This window comes from Alexandromys fortis, unplaced genomic scaffold (assembly GCF_014885135.2).
Source record: "Alexandromys fortis isolate MF-2015 unplaced genomic scaffold, M_Fortis_MF-2015_v1.1 scaffold_100_3062768_6864082, whole genome shotgun sequence".
Lineage (NCBI taxonomy): Eukaryota > Metazoa > Chordata > Mammalia > Rodentia > Cricetidae > Alexandromys > Alexandromys fortis.
Genome location: NW_026067993.1, coordinates 2,326,455 through 2,347,988, shown reverse-complemented (window position 1 = coordinate 2,347,988; position 21,534 = coordinate 2,326,455). Strand labels below are relative to the sequence as shown.

The following is a 21,534-nucleotide window of genomic DNA, read 5'->3' as shown; positions in this document are numbered from 1 at the left end:
TATTTCCTCCATGAAATCTCTGTGTCCCAGAGTTGCTGTGACAGATAGAGCCCATACCTCATATCTGACCACCCGCAGGGGGCCACTGTCCACAGACACTGTCATCAGTGAAGCCAGGCAGGTCTGAACGGTCAGAGCAGGGGACAGAGAAAGCTGAAAGAAGTGGTAGGCTGTGTTGTGTGCATTCTTGCTTTATAACAGATTATCTTTAATCTTAGGGCATATAACAGTCATTTATGCGCATGGGTTTTCTGGGTCAAGAATTTGGGTGGAGCAAAGAAGACAGGGACGTTTTTCTCCATGGCTCAAATCTCTATGGTACGAGGCCTATGGCCTTGGCTGGGTGATTTCAGGCTGGACACTAGAGGCGTGTCGTGGTGACAGGTCACAGGTCAAGATGTCTGTGTGTGCTTCTGTATGTAAGATTTCTTCCCAGAATGCACTTCGTTTAAAAGCCTTGAAAGGAAAGATGGGAGTTGGAGGGAAGAAGGGAAAGGTCAGAGATGGGGAAAGGAGGGAGGGGTGGAGGGAGAGAACCGAACACTGACAGCCCATGCTGGCAAGGCAGCAGGTGCTGATCAGAAGCGGTGTCCCTCTGCCCCATTGGTTGTACTAGTCCTGGAATCACCCAGGTTTCAGGGGAGGGGATTTCAAACCTTGCAGCAGTGGCAAAGCTCCGTAAGAGATGGACATATTTCTGGGGTGGTCCTCCAGAGCATAGAGTGAGAGTCTCCTTTCAGCCAAGAGGAGAAAGGAGCAGATGTTTCTCAAGTCCTGTGCTGTGGGGCTGTGTGGAGCTAGATGGCCCAGGAGCGCAGCCAGCAAGCCCGTGAGGAACGAATCTGGAAAATAGTCCAATCTAGGAGCTTTGAGGAGAAGGCCAATAATCATCTCGTAGGCATGCTTTATTTTGTGTGACTTGATATTCACACTCATCATAAGCTTGTTTGTGTGACTGCGATTAGATTATTATTCCTGTTATGTCACTTTGAGAGTTCTAGCTCTATTGGCTTATTGCCATTAAAGTGAGGAATTTTGGCCTGGACAGAGGAGATATCTTAGGACACAGTGTCGGGCAGATGAGAAACAGAGAAATGGATGGTACAGTCAAGTAACCAATTCTTTCGTTTTTTCTTTCTTCCTTCCTTCCTTCCTTCCTTCCTTCCTTCCTTTCTTCCTTCCTTCCTTTCTTTCTTTCTTTCTTTCTTTTCCTTCTGTATCTATTAGAAAACCACTGGGGGAAGCATTCTGTATACTTTAAGTAGAAAGGAATTAATTCAGAGCCAGAGGTGCTAACAAAATTGTTGGAAGGATGCGAGCAGTGGAGACAGAAGGTGGCATCTGGAGCAGTTGAGTTTCCAAACTGATTACTGCTATGACCGAGGGACAGTGAAAGTGGGTTTAGGAAAAGCCACTATGGAGGTGTTTGAAACTTGGCTGTCCCACTGCCCCCTTGGTTGGTGACTGGCCATGACTGGGTTGGCTGCCAGTGCAGAGGCTGTTTGGCTCTGATCGCATTCTACCCTTTGGGAACAGAGAGAGCAGCAGGAAGGTTTGGCTTCCCTGTTACACACAGGTACATGTCAGTGATGGAGCCTCCTCTCCTAGCTTTGAGAGTGTGGGGCAGGTCATTTGCAGTGGAATACTTGTAGTGCAAGGGACCTCAGGGCAGGAAAATGGACTCTTAGCCAATGGAGAGAATTTATGTGACCCTAAAACGTTCCTTTAAAAGTCCCAGGAGTTATTATCCTGAAATACTTAATGTTTATAACTCATCTTAATATTTTAGTATTCTAATTAAGTGTAATACCTTCTATTTAAGTTTATTTATATAAAATTAATATGCTTAATATCCCGAAAGAGTAGGCTATTTACCTACATTCAGTTTCTTAATTGTATTTTTCTTAGTTTTGACCAGAGCTGTTTCTTTGTGATGTTCCAGTTCATGTTAATCTCTTTCTAGGCCCTGTGACCTAGCATAGTTGTTCCTTTCTACATAATTTGCTTTCAGGCTTTTAATAAACACTGACTACAGACCTGACCATGAGCCGTACTTTGGCACTGTGGAGAGAGGTCTAGCCTGGATTCTTCCTGGAGGAGCCTGTACTGGGAAGGAAAATAAATCAAATTTCCTAGTAAGAATAGTATAAGGAAGATCATGATGGATGTTCTACACAGGTTGGGAAATCCAGGAAAGAGCATCACACTAAAAGGCTGGGAGTGAGGGCCTTTGCAGACCAGCATCTTTTTTAAGGGGACTAGAAAAGGCACGGGATTGTTCTGTTGTCTTAGTCCCCAGAGGCCGGGTCACAAATGGTATTTAGAGGGCATGTCCAAGAGTGCTAGATGTCCTTTTGTACAGGACATAGAGTAGATAAATAACTTACTTTCTCCTAAGGCAGTCCCACCCTGCTGAGAGTTCCTAGTATTCTCTGAGGGATATGTAGAACAAGCATCTTTGGTTGGAGGCTGCAGCAATAGGAGGGACTTCGTGAGCCGAGACTTCAAGAAAGTGTCTTGATGGCAGTGGGATGTATTGACCCCGGAAACAGAAGGTTGAGGCTGGGTTCTGGAGACACTGGAGCTGTTTACATAAAACCCTGGGACTTTGTGGTCTTTAGGAACTACAACACCATGTAAGATATTGGAGCAGGGTCTTCGTGAGTATGGACCTTCCCTTCATGTACCACGCGCTCCACAAAAACATCGGCAATGCTTCGATTTGTTTTGTGTTGTGTTTCCTCGTGATTGAGTGCCTCAGACATGGTTTCCAGGACTCGGCTTAGGTGACACCTGGCCTTTGCCAAGTCCTGGGTCTTGTAGTCTGGAGAGAGCCTGACAGACAGCATTAGCTCTTTGTAGAATAAACAGGGGGCATGCTGGCCTCCACGTCAATATCGCCTTCATAGCTAAACAAGAATGTGGTGGCCATGTGATGCCAGTGGGTGCCTACGCTAACCAGAGAAGCAGCTCTTCCGAGAGTCCTCTGGGAAAAGTGTGTTGTTTCCTCTCCTCCCTTGGGCCTAGATTCTCGGCCATGAGGCATGCCGGGTGCATTCTGTGTTCTTCATGTTAACGCTCTTGCATCCTGAGTTGGTTGTTATTGCCACTCAGACCAGCGTTTTGCTGAAGAGAGTGCCATGCACTGTGACGGTGGCCACAGTTGCTGTTGGGGAGCAACTTGCTGGTCTGGTGGATGATGGCAGCTGCAGGCTGTTCCCTATACTCTTCTGGAGCTCCCGGTGGGTTTCTGACACTTCGGGTATGTTTTCCATGGCTTTGATGCTTGGGCAGGGAATCTCAGGAATGGAACTGACCAAATATGTCTATGTGTGTGAGGCGAGACCTGGTTTCATTTCTGACAGCTTTCAGGGTGACATGGAAGGGGCGCGTGGATGCTTAGGGCGGCTTGGTAAATCTCCTTTTATGGATAAAGACTGGTTAAAAGAATGAAAATGACTTGCCTAGGGTCCTGAGTGAGCTGGCCTTGGGCCTCCACGGCCCCTTTAATTGTATAACTTGAATTGCACCCCACTATGAGAGAGAGAGAGAGAGAGAGAGAGAGAGAGAGAGAGAGAGAGAGAGAGAGAGAGAGAGAGTTTGTGAGTGAGTTAGTCAGCGCACATGCTGCAGGTCCTAAGTGGGGCACGTGACTTCTGGCTCAAGTACTTATTAGAGGACTATGTAAGATGGACAGCTTGGTTTTATCTGCCAAGAAGCCTTTAAACAAGGGAGGCACGCGAAAAGCTTTGTCACTGCGAAGAACCACAGGAACATTCCGATCATGGTTTGGATGTCTGTGTACTGGTCATTGTTGGGCCCAGCTTTAGCAAATGCCTAGGTTAGTGAAAATACTCCTGTTCCTACACTTCATCCCCAAGGGGTCATGTGTGCACTGTACCGGGAGGAGATCAGGTGCCTGCGACTCCTTTGTTCTGTGGTTAAAAGATGTGTTTGGATTGTCCTCACCCCATCTGTGCACACCAGGCACCTGCAGGTCAGAGGGCAGCAAGGACTTTTCAGGTCACTTAACTGCTGTCTGGATGCTGGGTGTCAATATGCAGAGGCTAATGGTCTGGTTCTCATGGTCTGGAACAGTGGTTTTTCCCAAACGTTTTCTTTCTGTATCCTTGACCGTCTTGGTTGTTGTCAGAACGCAAAGGCCCGGGATTGCAGAGTTTCTGAAGATAAACTTTAAGATGTTAGGAAATAAGCTATTCATAGAATTTGGGACTCAAACTGGGCTTCTCAAACTAAATTACAAAAGAGAACTCTGAAAATTTTATACATGTATACAATGAAAGATCAGATACATTCTGGCTCCCATTCATTTCCCCCATAGTCCCCCAACCTTTCCCCATGCCTCCCTCCCTCCCATAATCCACTACGTCCAATTAGTGACATATTTACATGGGTATAGGGCCACCCACTCAAGCATTGGAAACCTCCCAATGGCCACACCCTCCAGCTTTTACATTCTTCTTTCTTACCCATTCTTTACTTCTGCCAGGGTGTTCGTTTGGGTTGAACATGTCCGAAAGAGTACAGAGGCATGCAATTATCTTCTTTCCCATGGATGACCAAGATACCAATTGATAACCACTGCAGCCTGTATTGTGGTGTTCTGCTAACTTGTTAGGCGAAGTCATTGTCTTGAAGGCCTTTTGAGGTGGATGTTATCTCTTTTATAGGTGAGAAAACTGAGATTTAGAGAAATGAAAGAATTCTCTTAAAATGTGTCTTTATTTAAAATAGCATCACCTCATTTCCCCTTCTTTTCTCCCTTCAGTCCTGCTGTGACACCTTCTCTCTAACCCCTCATGCCCCCTCAGTCACCTTTGCTTTGATTACTATTGTTATATATGTACACACATATAATCTGTATACAGCCACACAAAAGCACAACCTGCTGGATCCGTTTTTTGTTGGTGATGTTGGTTTCAAGGCCGTCAGTATCAACAGAGTGCTATTTCACAGGGTCCCATCCCTAGACAAAAATTGCAGGCAACTCCTAACTTCTGGGAAAACAGGATTCTTTTTTTTTTTTTTGGAGGAGATACTTTTGAGACAGGTTTTTTTTTTTTTTTTTTTTTTTTTTTTTTTTGTGTGTGTGTGTGTGTGTGTGTGTAGCCCTGGATGTCCTGGACTCATAAGGCCAAGCTGGCCTCAAATTCAGATACACCTATCTCTGCCTCCTGAGTGCTGGAACTCAAGGTGTGTGTCTCCACAGCCGTGAACATAGGATTCTTACCCCACGTCCTTTATTTGGGAATTCTTTGTCTGGTACTATGCCGCATCCATACTATGTGTGCTTCTCATACAGGTAAAACTATATAACTGTGAAGGAGGTACCTCTTGGATCCCTGATGTTACTGACATCAGAGCTGGAGGGTCCTTAAAGAGTTCAGAGGGCTGATGGTTTTCAAGCCCTGGTGGAGGTTCCAGTGTGGTCTGAGACCTGGGGTGCCAACAAAGTGAGAAGTGGAGGGGGAGGAAGGCTTGAAGCCTGCTGGCAGCTCTGATTTCCCTGGCCTTAAAAACCAAACATCCCATAGTATTCACTTAAAGGAAGAATTCTGCTGAGAGATGAGAGGTTGGAAATCACCATGGTAGCCTAACAAGTCTTTATGAAGGCTACAAGGCCAGTGGCTTAGCGTAGCTACTAGCTGTGATGGTTGCAGGGCAGAGACACCCAGCTCTGCAAGGCCTGGACTCCCTGACACCTAGCTGAAACCTTCTCTTTGAACTCACATTCCAGGCTTGGTGGGATGTGGCTGTTTGCCTTTTTCAAGGAAGTATTTGATCTGCTGAGCTCCCTCTGAGGTCTTGGGAACAGCAGCTGGAGGTTCAGGGTCATTCAGCTCTGCACAGCTGCTGAAGCCTCAGTCTAGGCTGCACTGTGCACAGTGTCCTTGAACTGGCTAAATCTCCCATTTGACCTTGACAGTCTTGCTTTGCCTGGTTTAATTTCTGTCGAGGAAAAAGAGAACGGTTATGGCCCATATTATATTACCTTCCTGACACAGCCTTCTAAAGACAGTGCCCATTTAAGAACACACAGCCATTGAGTGCTCACTGGCAATGGCATAGTTATTGTCGCCTGTGCTACATCGGATTACTGTGCATGTGTTATAGGGAGCGTATTTTATCTCAGGGAAGTGACGTGGGTAGAAGGTGGGCTAGAAGGTAGAATGGGGGAGAAGAGGGACATAGGGCACTTTTGGGATTGCGAGGGGTCAAGTTTGTACTGTGAACACGTTAATATTGGCCTCTTGCTTTTATCATCTCTGGGATTTCAATAGGATGTCTTTAGCCTTCATTCCCTCTGTAATATGAGAAGAGAGTGCCTAGCTCATATGGTTATTACTGCCATTAAATAATTCACCCCGCACAAATCCCTGTTCATGTAAACTGTAGTACAGTTGCTAACATAAAGCAAACCTTTATCACTCTCTAGTTACTGCTCTTAGTGTTTCTCAGTGGGGGAGCAAAAGCTTATTTTTAAAAATCTTATCAGTGGTGTGATCATGGCTTTACTTCCATAACAGAAACAAATTCAAAGCAAAGCCCCGCTCTTTGATCTCAGAGCAGTTGGTTTTATTCAGGGCTCTGTGTTGCCTCTGTTTCTGTCCACCTCCCTGGACACCCCTCACCAGTGACCTGTGTACCCTGTAGACTGACTCCAGCCGGCTGCTGTCCCCAGCATGTCTTCTCAGTGCCTACGCTGGAAGCTTTCTTTTTATCTGCTTTTTCCTTTGCACCTTCGTGGGTGTTTTCTGCTGCAGCCACTTTTAACACCTAGCCCCATGTCTGACCCAGCCACTGGGAGGGAATTGAGGAATTCTAGCCTGCCCTGCACAGTAGTTTCCTTCTAGCAGGGAGACAGCATTGAACTGCTTTCTCACCAGTCCAGGGGTGCATTTCTGGGGACTTTATGGCGCCTCCGTAAATGACAGCGAGTGCTGGATTCTTTGTGGGACCTGAAGAGAATCCTGATACTAGCGTGTTGGAAGAGGCTTGGGAAGAAGGCAGACAGAAGGCTTTGCTCTCTGAGCTGCTTGGGACCCTCTTTACGGTGGTCTTCAGTGAGAAGGCTGGTATGTAAAGGGACCAGATGTAAGGGCTCACTCTGCTGCTGGCAGCATGCCGCCTTGGTGTGTGTGTGCACGCGCTTGCACATGTACGTGTGTGCCTGACTCCAGGTGGAGCCCCTGTGAGCCAGAAGGGTTAACTGGTTGGAGATCTTTATCCTTTTGGTATCTGCAACTTGAAATGTCTTATGCCCTTGATTAATTCATGCTTGGACGCTTCCTCAGGCTCCTTGGTAAATAGCTCCTTACAGTACATCTATTTCCCCACGGGCATTCTGCAGTGAGACTGGAGCCAGTGTCTCTAACAACTGCTCCAAGGAAAACATCAAAGGCCACCTTTCCGGAGCCAAGACTCTCAGGGGTCTTCCAGATGTCTATCTCTGTTACCTCCTTCTTGTTCAGCCTTTGCTTTTAGCTGTAAAGGGAGGTGTTTTGTCTTGAGCGGCCCTGTAGATGTATGCTACTTGGAATTTGAGACCCTGACAGCTGCTGCTGAGCTCCTAGTGTGAGCAGCTTATAGACATAACCTGTAGAGCTGGGATGGTTCTCCCTTGATTTCCAGGGCCTAGCGTTTCTTTGTCTTGTCAATGACCTCATTGCGTTTTGTATTTGTAATGGAATGCAGAGTCATTTGCAAGTAATCACCCAGTAATCCCTCACACTTGGAGAATGCCTACCTCTCCTCCAGAGGGCTTCTCTCTCATTAGCTCATTTGATCCTTATAACTGCTCCAAGAGGGAGGCAGAGCCACTGCTTTAATCTCCGATTTTCAGGTGTAGAAACGGAGGCTTAGAAAAGTTAAATAGAAAGCCAGAGGTCACACGGTGAGTCTAGGACGGTCAGACCTAGAGTCTCAGGGCTGCCGGCTTCCTTTTGCAGTGACCTCGGAAGTGGACGTGTGGGCTCTGAGCCTCTGGCAGCCTTTTGTTGGCACAGCGGGTATTATGTTGCTCTTAAGGCGGTTTTGAGTAGAGAATCAATGAGACCACCTGGGAGGCATTTATGCATGATGGAACACGCGAAGAACATAAAGTACTATAGTTCCCCACCCCACTGAACATTTGTGAGGTCCTCCAACCCTGTGATGAGCAATTGGCCTTGCTGACCTGTGTTGTTCAGAGAATTGTGCCGACGACCCTCCTTTGCTACAGGATTCATCCTTAATGGTCTTTGGAAGAGCCTTAGAGGGTGCATTTTGGGGTCAGGCAGGACTGGATTCTAATACTGAAGCGTGGGATCTGCATTACAGACTTCATCCGTGAGGGATGGGCATGTAGCGGTGCTGGTGGAGTAGAGGCAGATAGAGAGCTAGTCTTCAAGGCTTGCTGTTTTGGGTTTTCCAGCGAACCAACGTTCATTTGCTGTGCATGGTAGCACAACCCTGTAATCCAGGGTGCTATGGGGGCCACAGCAGGTGGATTTCAATCTTCAGGTATACCTGGCGTATAGAAGTGAGTTACAGGATCATCTTGGGCCACTTAGTGACCCTCTGTTTCAAAGTAAAAAGGAAAGAGGGGAAAGAAAGCTCAGTGGTAGAGCGCTTGCCTAGCTTGTCTATATCTCTCTTACACACACACAGACACACACAACACACACAGAGCAAGTGGTGGGTGGGTGAAGGAGAGGAGAGACAGGATTTTGTAGGGCACTTTTGAGTCACAGGATAGCAGTGTACCTGTTGAATGTGTTACTTAGCATTCACACATTAGAAAACACTCCAAAGAATGGATTTCATCTTGGTAACAGTTACGTGATGATGGGGTCAGGATAACGGCAGGGTTGACTGTGGACCAAGGGCTTGGATAGCTTATTTTCTATATATGCAGTTACCTACAAACATTCCACACCAGTGAGATAAGCTTTGATATATGGTCCTCAGAAGTAGAATTGGGACAGGAGGTTGAAGACCAGGGAGTCAGAGTTTGGTTCCATATATGGAAGAACTTTCTTGTGCAAAGATGGAATTAACAGCTGTAAGAAATATGATCTCGGTCTCATGGGAGACAGTGGGGATGCTCTGGGGGATTCAGGAACAGTCAGGCATATTGGGTCTGAGGCGCTCCTTGGCTGGGAGGAAGAAAGAACACATACACAAAGGACATGAAACGTCCCTTGGCTACTAAGGGGACTACCCTCTAAATGTTTGCAAAGTAGAGGAGAAATGTGAGTCTTTTGTTCTGATTTTCACATTTATCCTGATACCTCCCTGCTTGGAACTTGGCTTTGGAAGTTTTCAGCCCTTTCCCTCAGAAGTGTTTACCGCAGAACTTCTTTCTCTCTAAAATGCTCCTGTCTGTGCATGAGTGGAAGCTGTGCTCCAGACAGAACTAGGACCACTCATTTCCCCTCCATCCTTGCTGGGGTGCGCTGGGAGGGCTGCAGCTTGGGAACTGAGTACTGAGTTCTGGTTCTGGTGTGCAGTGGCTGGTGCTCTGATCCGGTTGTCTTCCCTATTTCCAGGGTCACTTATGTTTGTGTCCACATGCTTATTAAACTAGCAGCGAGTTTTCAGAATAAGCGTGGAGGGAATGTTTGGACTGAAGAACTAGAAACCGCTTCTCGAGCACATAGCTGGGTAATTTGGGGCTAGCTGGTCAGTCTTTGGATAAGAAAATATGAGCCACCAGAGCAGAACTGACGGGCACAGCCTTGTATGTTTAGGAACAACTGGAGGACAGTCCTCACCAGCACCCACTGATTCTCATGTCTGCCTGTCATTCTTTCTCCTTTGATTTGGCCTTGAGTCCCTGAGACCAGATTCCTTCTTGATTAGCTTTACGGCTCCGCTGTAGTCATCAAACATGACACAGAAGTTCGGGGTTAGAGTTGATTTTTACACATTTTACTATCTGATTTGCCTTCTCCTCCCCTAGGAACCATGCTCTGTCAGTAGTCCGGCTTGATGGCATCAGGGATCCTGATGTCTGCCTTGTGATGAAAATTCATGCTAAACCAAGTGCTCAGGAAGCTGCCCAGCCTAGAGGTCTGCAGAGACTTGTTTCAGTGTCTGTGTCCCATGGGCTGCTGAAAATGCTATGTATTTTTATGTGTATTATTACGTGTAAGGTATTGATTTTTTTCCACTCTAACTTAATGTTGTCTGTAATCATTGTACACAGTGCTGGGTTGTGGTAGGACACTTCGACACAATTATGTTCTTCCACCCCGCCCTTTCCTTCCTTCCCATTCCCACCTTGAATTAGTTGTTGTCCCCATAGACAGGTTTTCTCTTCCGCGTTCATGCTATATATACATAAATGATTTTGTGTCTATGTAAAGTCAAGGGACCACATATGAGAAAGGATATCCTTCGTCCTATGTTTCCCTGAGACTGGCATAATGCTCTTCGTGTGACCGTCTCCAGCTGCATCTGTTTTCCTGCAGGCGGCATAACTTTATTCTTTTTTGTGAATGCCAGCATACCCCATCATGCATATATGCCACATTTTCTTCATCCACGCCTGTGTGTTCTGTTTCTTAGTTACTGTCAGTCTTGCTGCACTACACACGGATGGTGGAGTATCTCTCTAGCATGTTGGCTGGGCGCTTTGTTTTGGTAAGTACCCAAGAGTAGGATAGTTGGATCACATGGTAGTTGCGAGTTTAGCTTTGTGAGGGACCTCTATCCTGGTCGTCATAGTGGCTGGACCAGTTTTCGTCCCACCGACAGCGTTTAAGCGTTCTTTTTTGTCCACATACATGCAGCAGTTGTTGGTAGAGAGTGACGTACTGATTGGCGTGAAATGGAATCTCAGTGTAGTTCCCGTCCGCAGTCCTCTGAGGGTTGGTGACGTGGACCATCTTTCGCTTGTCACAGGCCATCGTGTTGCATCTTTTGAAAGCGGTGTCTTCTGCCCGTTCGTTCATGGTTTGGGTTTTTCAACTTTGTGTTGCTTACTTTGTTGAATTCTTCGATTATTCTAGTCATGAATCTTCTCTCAGATGAATAGCGAGCGAAGGTTTTTCTCTCAATCTGTAGGCATTTTATGGCAGTCTGGACAGCGCCATTTCTCAGGTAGACTTTAAGCTTTCAAAGCAGCCAGTTGCTCTGTTGGGTGGGAGACTGTTTTTCTGGAACAGGATCCTCTCTTGTGTCTCTCTCTGTCTCTCTGTCTGTCTGTCTGTCTGTCTGTCTGTCTCTCTCTCTCTCTCTGTCTCTCTCTCTCTCTCTGTCTGTCTCTCTGTCTCTGTCTCTCTCTCTCTGTCTCTCTCTGTCTCTCTCTCTCTCTCTGTCTCTGTGTGTGTGTGTGTGTGTGTTGCAGCAGCAGCAGTAGCTGATACTCCGTGTCTCTCTGTTTGTCGTAGTAGTAGCAGCTGAGACTCCATGTCTGTGGGGGTTAAATCATTTACTCAGCTCAAGGAGGGCTGCCTTGTGTGGGGCATGCTCTTGAAGTGCCAGAGAGAAGGCTGATTTTCTGACATCCTCCAGCCTTCTTCTCCATATATGGGAATGTTTACCCACCACACTCATCTATTGGAAGGGAAGGAGGTGACTCAGGGTTTGGGAGAAGCAGGATTTGAATTCTCGTTTCCAGAAACCTAGTGGAGCCCCCTCCCCCGCCTCCTGCCCTTCCCCCTCCGTGCCTCTGCCCCTTGTTCTGGGAGGCACCTCAGCTCAGTTCCCCTCAGGCTCCTGGAGCACACCCCTGCTTGGTTCTGTCCTGGGTCAGGCTTCCTGAGAGGGAGCCAGGGCAGTGAAGGCCCCCCGCCGTGGTGGTGACCTCCTCACGTGAGTACATCATTATTGCCAATGGCATTTCTGCTAGCCGACCTGGGATGCTTGCTGGCGCAGGGACGGCGGTGGGAAATAGTGTGAGGCCCATGAGTACTTCCGTCTGGGGTGGGGACAGCTGCTTTCCCAGGGGAGCAATTCTCATGGATAGATTTAGAAATGGGGCCATCCACAGGAAAATTCTTATTTGTTCCTAAACCCACACCAACAGACAACAAACTTAAACAGATATTTGTTCCCACCTGAGGCCTAGTTTCCGCTGGGTAGAAAGATAATTTGCGAGTGTTGTCTGCTTATTGGGGGAAAGCTTGGGCCAGAAGGATGTGCGTGGGAACTTGGGGAGGGGCGGTCTTACCCTGCAGAGCAGAGCTATGGTTGGACTTGAAGTGTGACACACTGGTGTGTCACATTCCTGTGGTCCACAGAGTCTGGAATAAATACTTTGCATGTAGGACCGTGTGTAGAGAGCATGGGTTGCCCGTGTTGCGGAGAGCCAGCCCTTAGCGACTATGTTGTGCTGCATAGCAGTGTGCTGTGCAGGAGGCCTTGAGAGTGTTCTTGTCCTGGTAGATGACTCTGCAGGGTTAGAGTCCAGAAGTCTCTCAGTCATTTCCCCCGACCCTGCACCCAGGGCTGTTCTACGAGCAAGGCAGAAGAGGCCCTTGTAATGAATGGCTTCGCTGAGCTTGGGAAGAGGAGGAAGAGGGTACAGGAGGGAGCACTTGACTGACTGCTGTTCATCTGTGTCTGGCTCAGGGAACACATCGCTGCTTTCTGAGTCTTGCCTAGAAACCGTGCTGTTACAGCAGATACTTCGTCTGTGCCGAGCCCTACAGTAACCATTCTGTAATTACCTCTAATTTTCCCACGGTAGAAGGTAGATGTTCTGATCCTAATTTACCTATAAGGAAAGCAAGGCCTAAGGAAGCGTGAGAAGCTATCTAGGTCCCTCACTAGCCCTTGCATACAGGCTCAGTGATCTGGGCCTGTTTGACTGTGAGGGCCAGGGGTTAGCGCAAGGCTAACATTTTCCCTTAACTAATCTGCCAGGCTTCTTCTGTGTCATGCATCCATCTAATCTTATTAACTCCCATGTCTGCGAGTGTGTGTGTGTGTGTGTGTGTGTGTGTGTGTGTGTAGGCTAGAGGACATCTTTAGGAGCTGTCCAGTTTTTAAATTTATTTTTTTTTTTAATTTAAAGATAGGATCTCTTATTTGCCCGGAACTCACGAAGTATCTTTCCAGTACTTGAATTACAAATGTGTGACTCCGTGCTTGTCTTTTTAAAGCCTGGGTTCTAGGACTTGGACTCAGTCCTTTACTGACTGAGCTATGTCCTTGGTCTCCTACAGAGTCTCTACTCCTGTGCCCTGCTCTGTTGCAGGCAGTGTCCCAGCACAGGGTGCATAATTAAATATGCAGAGTAGCAAGGGTGTGCTGGGGGAGGAGATAAGAAATAAACCTGGAAATGAGGGGGAACAGCCAGTAATCTACAGTCACAAAGGGCTGAACGTGGGGGAGGGGCTCCGCAAGATCTGTTGCAGTTGAATCTGAGTGACATGGACCAGCCGTGGAAAGGACAGAGGCGAGGGCCCTGCGTGCAGGCAGTGGGCAGCTGGCACAAAGTGGGAAGGAGTTCATGTGTGAACTCGGGCTTGCTGTACCAGCAGCTCTGGACTGCAGGTGCAAAAGCAGCAGAGGCTAGCCGGAGGGGGCTGAGTGGTGCAAGGAAACCATGGGACCTGCTTTTGCTTCCAAGTGCCCAAGTCTAGGTCTGCTGCTACCCGCCTCTCCCCCTCGGGCGCCCCCCCCCCCAGTTACGTTTTTATGAATGTCTTTCTGACAGCTGTGTGAGGAGTTCTTTGAAAGGTGAGGACAATAGTGGAAGCGCGAAGCTTAGAGACGTTTGGCACATTCCAGTGTGTGTGTGTGTGTGTGTGTGTGTGTGTGTAGGGGGGTGCTGCTGCCTTGGAGCAGTGCTGTGGCAGTGGGATGGAGGAGGGAGAAGTTCAGGATTTGATCGAGTGATTGATTCCTTTCGAGAAATGTCAGGCTGAATGGACCCAGAGCTGCAAACAGACACATCAGTGTTATTTTTTGGAGAAGCTACCAGAATTCCAGACCCAAGAGTATGGACTTTGAGATCTCTAGCTTCTAGCCAAGCAGTTGAGGGTGCAGCAGCTTCTGGCTTCTGACTCCTAGCTCAGAGCAATAAAAATGCCCCCAAACAAGGCCTTCAGAATGTGTAGCTGCCTTTGCTCTCTTGGGATTTTTTTTAAATAAAGTATTCCTTATTTAAGCCTTCTAAGCGATTATATTTATCATGTTCTCTTTTTGTTTTGTCCAGCACATGTGTGTTCTACCACTGAGCTATGTCTCCAATTCTTTTTCAATGTGTTTTCTGTTCATGAAGAGATTTCTGTCTCTTGTCCTAGACCTTTAGCAACAAACACACTCTCTTTCATATAAAATGGACCTGCAAAGATCCCAGAGGGGCTGCTGCATCAAAACCCCTTGTGGCTAGTGGCTTGAGTTTAGCTTGCTCTTGCCTGGTTCTCCCTAGGCTTCCTGTGAATGAGCTGGGCTTTCCAGAAAATCCCCCTGCTTTTCAGCGTAGAGAAAGGTCTCCGAGTGGTTAGGCAGTGGTTTAGTCAAAGTCCCACCACAAATAATGTCAGAATCAGGTTGAGAAGCTACAGTGACTAAGCCCTTACCTCTAGTCACCAAGCCAAAATGACCTTGCATGGGTCCTATGCCTCTGGTTAACCCTTGGTCACCTCTACTAAAGCTGTCTGTTTCTGAACATTCTTCAAAACGTCGTAAGTCATTCCTGAGGCTTCTCTACCTGGTCCTTTTCCAGTAGTTTACAGTCTAAAGTAACCAGGCATTTTAAAAAGGGAAAAAGAAATCAGTTTAACACCATCTCTTAAAAAACTGTGCTTTGTTTGTGCTCATTCGGTTTTTTTTTCTTCAAAATTTCTTTCATACCACCCATTCAGTCAACAAACATTGATTGAGTTCTTACTGTATGCCAGGCATTGTGCTAGGTGCTGGGGATTGATTCTGAGATAATTTGGAGGCGTATGGAAGGGGAGTGGATAATTGCAGCGCAGTGAGATCAGTGCTATAATAGAGGGATATATAAAGAACTGGAAATAGCACTATGAATAACATCTCTGAACAAATTGCCGTCTTTTTTTCCTTCTGGATTATTCCCTGATGTATATTGCCCAAAGTGGGATTACCGGGTCATTTAAAAGATGAAAACAATTTGGCACAAAAAGATGTAATGGCTTCGCCTGGGGAATAAAGCTCCATTTTCAGCAGGAGAAGAAACTGTTGACAACTCCGGATTTAGACCGCTTCTCCTGGAGGACCGGTAGCTTTCACACTACACTGTATCAGCGTGGTGCCTTCTGGAGGGGGAGCACCTGTAACACACATGTCAGCTTACATGCAGGAACACATGTCTTCACCGTCAGCCTCACAGATTCCTTGCTTTCACTGTAACCTGGCTCTGGAAGTATCATTTTCATCTTATAACTGTGTCCTTGTTTAAAGGGGGTGACTTGCTAAAGACTCTGCAGGTGAAACTGGAGAAATCCATGACTGAGTGGAGTATAGTTTTTTACTCTAATCCCCACCCCACTCCCCATGCTGTGTTCAGAGAACCTGGGCACTTACTCCAGGTAGGGCCCAGTTCACTAGTGTCTTTTCTCAAGATTAGGATGTTCCTTCCCCTAAAACGTCAAAACTGCACACAGCATCCTTCTCTTTATAAGCCCAAGGAAACCCGAGGGCTCCTTTGTTTCCTGGCCCAGATCTGAAATACTATGTGGTCCCCCCAGCCCTGCCCCACCTTGGAACATGGAATCCCAAGGAAAACTGAAACTGTGCCATGGTTCTCTTTGAGATGTGTGGTTTCTCTAGTAGTCACAGTTTGAAGCGATACTCTTGTCTCTACTATTGAGCGCCTCTCATAACTGGAATCAAAGTGTGTGTCCACCTTAGACTCCGGCGATACCCCTGTCTCACAGCACATTCTCTGCCTCTCCCCAGACATCCTGCACTTGCCCACCTCCATGCTTCCGCTCTCGCTGTTCCTGTAGAGGCGAGATGAGCTCACACCTCTCTCTCTCTCTCTCTCTCTCTCTCTCTCTCTCTCTCTCTCTCGTCCTATAGAGGAATCAGTCGCTGTCACCATCTGCTCTCTACCACCACCTCCTTTGCCCCCGCAGAGATTCTGCTGCATTTACAGGCAGCCGAGTGTATATGCTCATGCTTAGAAACACAAGATCCCGGCTTGCTCCTGGCTGTGGTACTTCCTAGCTGTGAGCTGAAACATGCCAGAAACATATGACTGAATTTCTTTTTCATGACATGGGTGTAATTAAATGATCACCTGTGTCGTAGTGTTTCTGGGACTTGGGCTTCGCCCTGTGCTTCTTCCTCAGCCCTCGCCCTTTCCCCTTTCATATGGAGCTGCTTCAGGGCGGAGAGAGTATTTCATTTCCTGGGTCTGTGGATGGATGGAGTTGCTGCCAGGACTCCTGTAAAGGACGGAGCAATTCTATACATCCTAATTGAGCACATCCAGCTAGGGCATTGTTAACTGAAGGTTCCACTTTGGTGTGCTAGACTGGCCTGGAAGGAGTTTTCTATTGTGTGATTCTCAGCACACACAGGGATGGATCTGGTGGGATACTGCTTCTTGAGAGATAGGGAAGAGTCTAGCGCTGCTCTGCCTATCTGGAGTCTCAGCCAGTCGAGAGTCTCAGCAAGTTGGGAGTCTCAGTCTATTGGAAGCTCATAGTGCTAGCTGTCCCTCATGGCAGAGTGGGGGTCTTGCTTGGACATGACCTGGCTTCTTTCCTGTAAGAGTTGCAGAGTTAGAAGGAAAGGGTAGTGGAGCTGAGGCTAAGAGTCCACTCAGAAGCCATCTTCTCTGGGAAAATCCCTTCCATGTTCATATCTTGCTGTTATGGAAGGTTGACTATGGAAAGGCATCTTTATTAAAATGATAGTTCAGTTGTTCAGCTTCTTCTTGTGTCAGTCCCTCAAATGCAGCACCTACCATGAGTCTACAATTCAAGTCCTTTAGGCCTGGATACCAAGTCCTCCATGTTCTGTCTGTAACATCTGTCTCCAGCTTTAGCTACGTGCTGCTGTCCTTACTAGGGTCTCTGAGAATAGCCTGACTTCATCCTCAAGGCCCGTGCACCTTGGTCCCCTGTGCCCATTGTCTTCTTTTATAGTCAGAAGCCCTCTTGGGTTTTCAGGCTTCCTTGCAAAGCCGCCACCTCAGCAGAACATGGCACAGACCTGCTTTTATGGTCTTTTCACCCAGTCTTGCATGTTCAAGCATTCAGGGAATCTAGACACGTGTTGGCACCTGAGCCTGCTAGGTCCACACTGCTTCATCAAAGCCCGACTACTGGTAAGCATCTGTTTTCTGGGCACTGACTGCGGGGAATATGCCATCATGTCAGCTAACAGCTGTCCCAGGGGGCCTCAGAAGTCGATACCAGGGTTACTCAGGATTTGTTTGATCAAGAACGCAGCCGTTTGAAATCTGTTTTAGAATTGATCTGATGCTATGTCATGGCTGTCCTTTCTCAGGCCTATTCTGGACTCCTATAGATGTATCTGATTGATGCCAGGCCTCTGAGCTTTTTACTTAAGAACTTCACAGCAAAGTAGAATAGACAACAGATTTGCAGGTTTCTTACATGAACGTTAAAAAAAAATGCAGCCATTATTTTTATACCAAAGCAATTCGAAGTGTGAAAATGGCAGTTTTTTTTAAAAAGGTATATTTCTGCCCCGAGAAGAAGAATAAATGTCCATATTCTATTTGTGACTATAATTAATAAAACCCTTGTCACAGAGCTTGGTTTTTGAAGACTCTGATTTAAGACTGCTGCTATAATCCCCCAATCCTTTGATGTTCACTCCAGTGCTCAGGTTCCTCTGTGAGGTAGGAGCTCTTTCTCAGTGTTGATAGAGTTTAAAGAAGGTTTTGGATGTGAAGCTGATTAATGTGCGATCAAATATTAGGTTTGGAAATATTTTTGAAAGTAGCGTTTCTTTAAGCAGCTTGCGTTAGAAGGAAAATATATGTAAAGTGTTCATGTATTGTATTTTTGAAAATGATAACATAAATAAATTTACTTTGGAGGACCATCACATATCTTAGAGAACATAAATGATTTATATTAAGTTTTTAATCCAAATAATTTGTCTGTAGGTCCATAGTCGTTGAGAAGCAATAGAGACCTCAGTGTGCATGTGTGCCTCTGTAGTGCCTATGCTGAGTGCAGAACTCAGGGAAGTGGTTGTCCACACCCTGAAGGACAGGTAGTGTCGGCCCTGTTTTGCTGACAGGGAACTTGAGCTCAGAGAGGTTCACATCATTTCCATAAGCCCCAGATTTGAAACTGTGCTACTGACGGCTTTTAGAAACCCTTCTATTTACCCACGTGCCCTGGCTTTCTTTATTCTCTCTGTCCCCTTTCACCATGGTGGCGGCTGGTTTAGGGCCAGATCATGCAGTGGCAATCTGCAGTCGCGACCCCTTTGATAGTGGGGAGTCCAGATGAGTTTCTTGGCATTCGCTGCCAAGAATGTGCCTTCTCCCTGCTTCTTCGCACCCACTCTTCAGCCTTTGTTTCTCTTCCTCCCTTTTGGGGAGACATTCTTCATTTCCACTTTAGAAGCCACGAGGTTATGTGAAGAGGGTTCCATAGTTTCATTTAAAACATCTAAGTGACAAATCAAATTCACTAGTGTTTCTCACCATCCTCTGGAACCTGCAGACCCTGTGTGAAAAAGATGTCCTTTGGCTAGAAATTGGGAGCTGTCTTCCTTGACTATGTCACTTTCCAGACCGGCCCCTCCCTTCACTTCCAGGTCCTTAGCCTACTCACCTGGTAAGAGTGCGGGCCCTGTTGGTGATTTCTAAGGTTCTAAAATTCTACATTTTTTTCAAAGTCTCCAAGCTATGAGTTTCTGCTGAGCTGCACATTCCTGCAGCTGTTTCTCTGACACTTTTCAATCTTTACATTTAATCTCTTCAACAATGTATAATTTTTTAAAGGGAAGCTCTTATAGACACTTCTGAAATATAAGGGTGGAGGGAATAAAAGGATGTTAAAAAATAGAAAACAACCAATTAAATAGTATATAGCATATAATTCTCCTTGGAAACTTACTGTGAAATTGAGGAGCACTTTAACAACTGGTAATTTAAATTGCATTTGAACTCTACTAATGGTTTGTTTGCATGGGAACCTCAATCATTTCACAGCAGTTCTTTAGCAAAGCGGCTTGTTCTCTTTATGGCAACGGAGAAGAAAATTATTAGAAGAGAAGTTGACTCTGGGAAAGGGCGGCCACTTACACTGGCACACCGGAGAAGCTGGAGCGTGGATGTGACTCCCCAGGGACCAAGGCTAGAGGACTGTGTCTTTATTGAGGCTTAGAAATCTGGGGAGTCAGAAGCCCTTTGCCTCCCATAGAAACTGTTTTGGGTTTCTCTCCCTCACCCCTTGCTCTGCATAAGGAGCTTTGATTTTATGAGGTTGGGGTTGGAGGTATTTTTTTTTTTTTAAGATTTCACTTAAAAGTAAAGTTGGCCTCTTACTGATCAGTTTCTCAGCAATTTTGAAGTCCTATCTCTGGTAAAAATGATTTTCGAGATTTCTGGTATTCTGAAGACCTCAAATTCTCAGGAATGAACGGCTTCAGTGGGCTCGTCTTGAGTGAATTCCATTTTCCTTATGGGATTTCTTTCTGTTGTTGAGATATACTTAAGTGTATAAGAACTAAGGCAGGTTCCTGGCATCGTTAGTCTCTGTTAAAGATGGGCAGTAACTATATGTAGTGGGCTGAGCCCCAAATCCCCTGTTACTAGTGATGACCATTTCCCTGTCCTGGTGCCTGGCTCTCTTGTGGTGGAAGAATTGGGGAAGTCACTTTGACGTAACTCCCCCCCCCCCNCCCCCCCCCCCCCCCCCCCCCCCCCCGCCACTCTAAGCTTATACACAGATGGGAAGACTGATATCAGGGACATGGAGTAATGATTGGTTAGAAGATGCTCAAAGATTCTTTGAGAATGAGGGTGGAGTTTCCTGATGAGTTTCAGTTCCATGAACCTTGGACAAGCGTTGCAATAGTCCACAGCTCTGGAATATACATTTTATAATCCCAAGAAAAGAGCCATATTTCTCAATGAGATGAGTCTGCATTGAGGATTTACCAAGGAATATTAAGACTTCGCAGCTCTCTATGGCTCCCTTGTAAATTCAGAGGGCCACTACGTCGTGTTTTTTTTTCCTCCTTAATTGCTCTGTCTTGGACTTGTGTTGTTTAGATGGGCCTGTTTTCCAGGAGTGCTGGGGACGAAGAGTGGGAGCATTCTCTTCCCACTTCCTTTGAGACAAACTTGCCAAACAAGAGCGCCTGGTACTGACGGGAGGATAAGGGGGTCTGGAAGTCAGTCAGACATCATCCAGTATGGTCCAGTCCGGGACATTGTCAGCCTAGGAAGCTGTCCTGATGCTGGTTGGAGCCCGGAGCCTCAGCCATTCCTCTCTCTGTTTTCCGCAGGTGGGAACTGAAGCAGAGAAGTAGAGAGCCAGCTGGTTCTGCATTTGTCATCGTTCCCTGCTCCCTCATTGGAGAGGAGGAATTTTCCCTTAGCTGGTGAGTGCTACACAGAAATATGTTTCTTTTTTAATAGCAAAATACATGTTTTGATCAGTTTTGCAAAGTAACAGGTTCTGGGAGCAAGAGTTGAGAACTGGATAATTCTAAAATGTTCATCATCATCATCATCATCATCATCATCATCATCATCATCATCATCTGAATTGGTTTCATGGCAACAGACCAGATATAAAAATGTCAATAAAATCTGTGGCAAAGCAAAGGTGGGCTTCACCTCTGACAAGGTGGCGTACAGAGAAACTGGAGGAAAACTCAGTGGCAATGATTTTATCTTGCCAGTGATTGTGTGGCTCCCTTCCCTTTCCTTTGGCAGAAAGTGGAGTGTCATTGAACGTGAAAGACTGGCATGAGGATGACAGGGAACAAGCTGATATTTCCTGTTTGCTCCTGTGTGATGTGCTGTTTTCTTTGGCAATCTCATTTTATTTTCCCATCAACCTTTGGAGGTGGAGAGGGCTAGCTTAGCCTTGGCAGAGTGTGGAAGCCCCTGTTTTAATGACCTGCTAGTGCTCTGGTGCTAATTGAGTGTGGGCTTTGTTGCCTTCCGTCTGAAAGGAAAGGAAAGATACCTTGTCTTGCAGTGGCTCTCTAGTTCATAGGTGCATTGGTACGGTGGATAAGGCGTGACCTGGGGCGCCCAGGTAACGAGCTGAGGGAAATAGTAGGGGGATTCTTGCTTCTATTGACTGTAGTTCTGTGGTTTCCCTGATGAGGATCAATCCCTATGTCCTACAAGAATTGACATGAAACTACATAAATAATATATCCCACTATAAGTGTTGTGGAGTTTTCCAAAGCACAGCGAATGTTATTGTGATTGTAAAAAAGCCAACTTGATTTGAAAGTGTAACTGACTTCATTTTTGTCTTGTCATTCTGTTTTCCTCATCATCGTTTGACTCCTTTTCGCGGAAGGTTGGTGTCCATAGCATCGGTAACCCGCACTCTTTGTCTTTGACTTTGCGGTATTTATTAAAATCTCAAA

The 21,534-nt window shown here is 46.5% G+C and overlaps 1 protein-coding gene across 21 annotated transcripts in view; it reads left to right on the top strand.

The window, feature by feature from the left end:
* Positions 1-21,534, top strand: part of Lpp (LIM domain containing preferred translocation partner in lipoma) — a 617,771-nt gene that overhangs the window by 40,553 nt on the left and 555,684 nt on the right. For 17 of the 21 annotated variants that reach the window (XM_050160008.1, XM_050160000.1, XM_050159989.1 and 14 more), the window contains one exon: positions 20,431-20,526. The gene's annotated coding sequence lies outside the window, so the exon portion shown is untranslated. Of the gene's footprint in view, positions 1-9,234; positions 9,255-11,647; positions 11,821-20,430; positions 20,527-21,534 lie in introns of those variants that run through there. The other 4 variants (XM_050159991.1, XM_050160001.1, XM_050159994.1 and 1 more) reach the window with 3 other exon arrangements.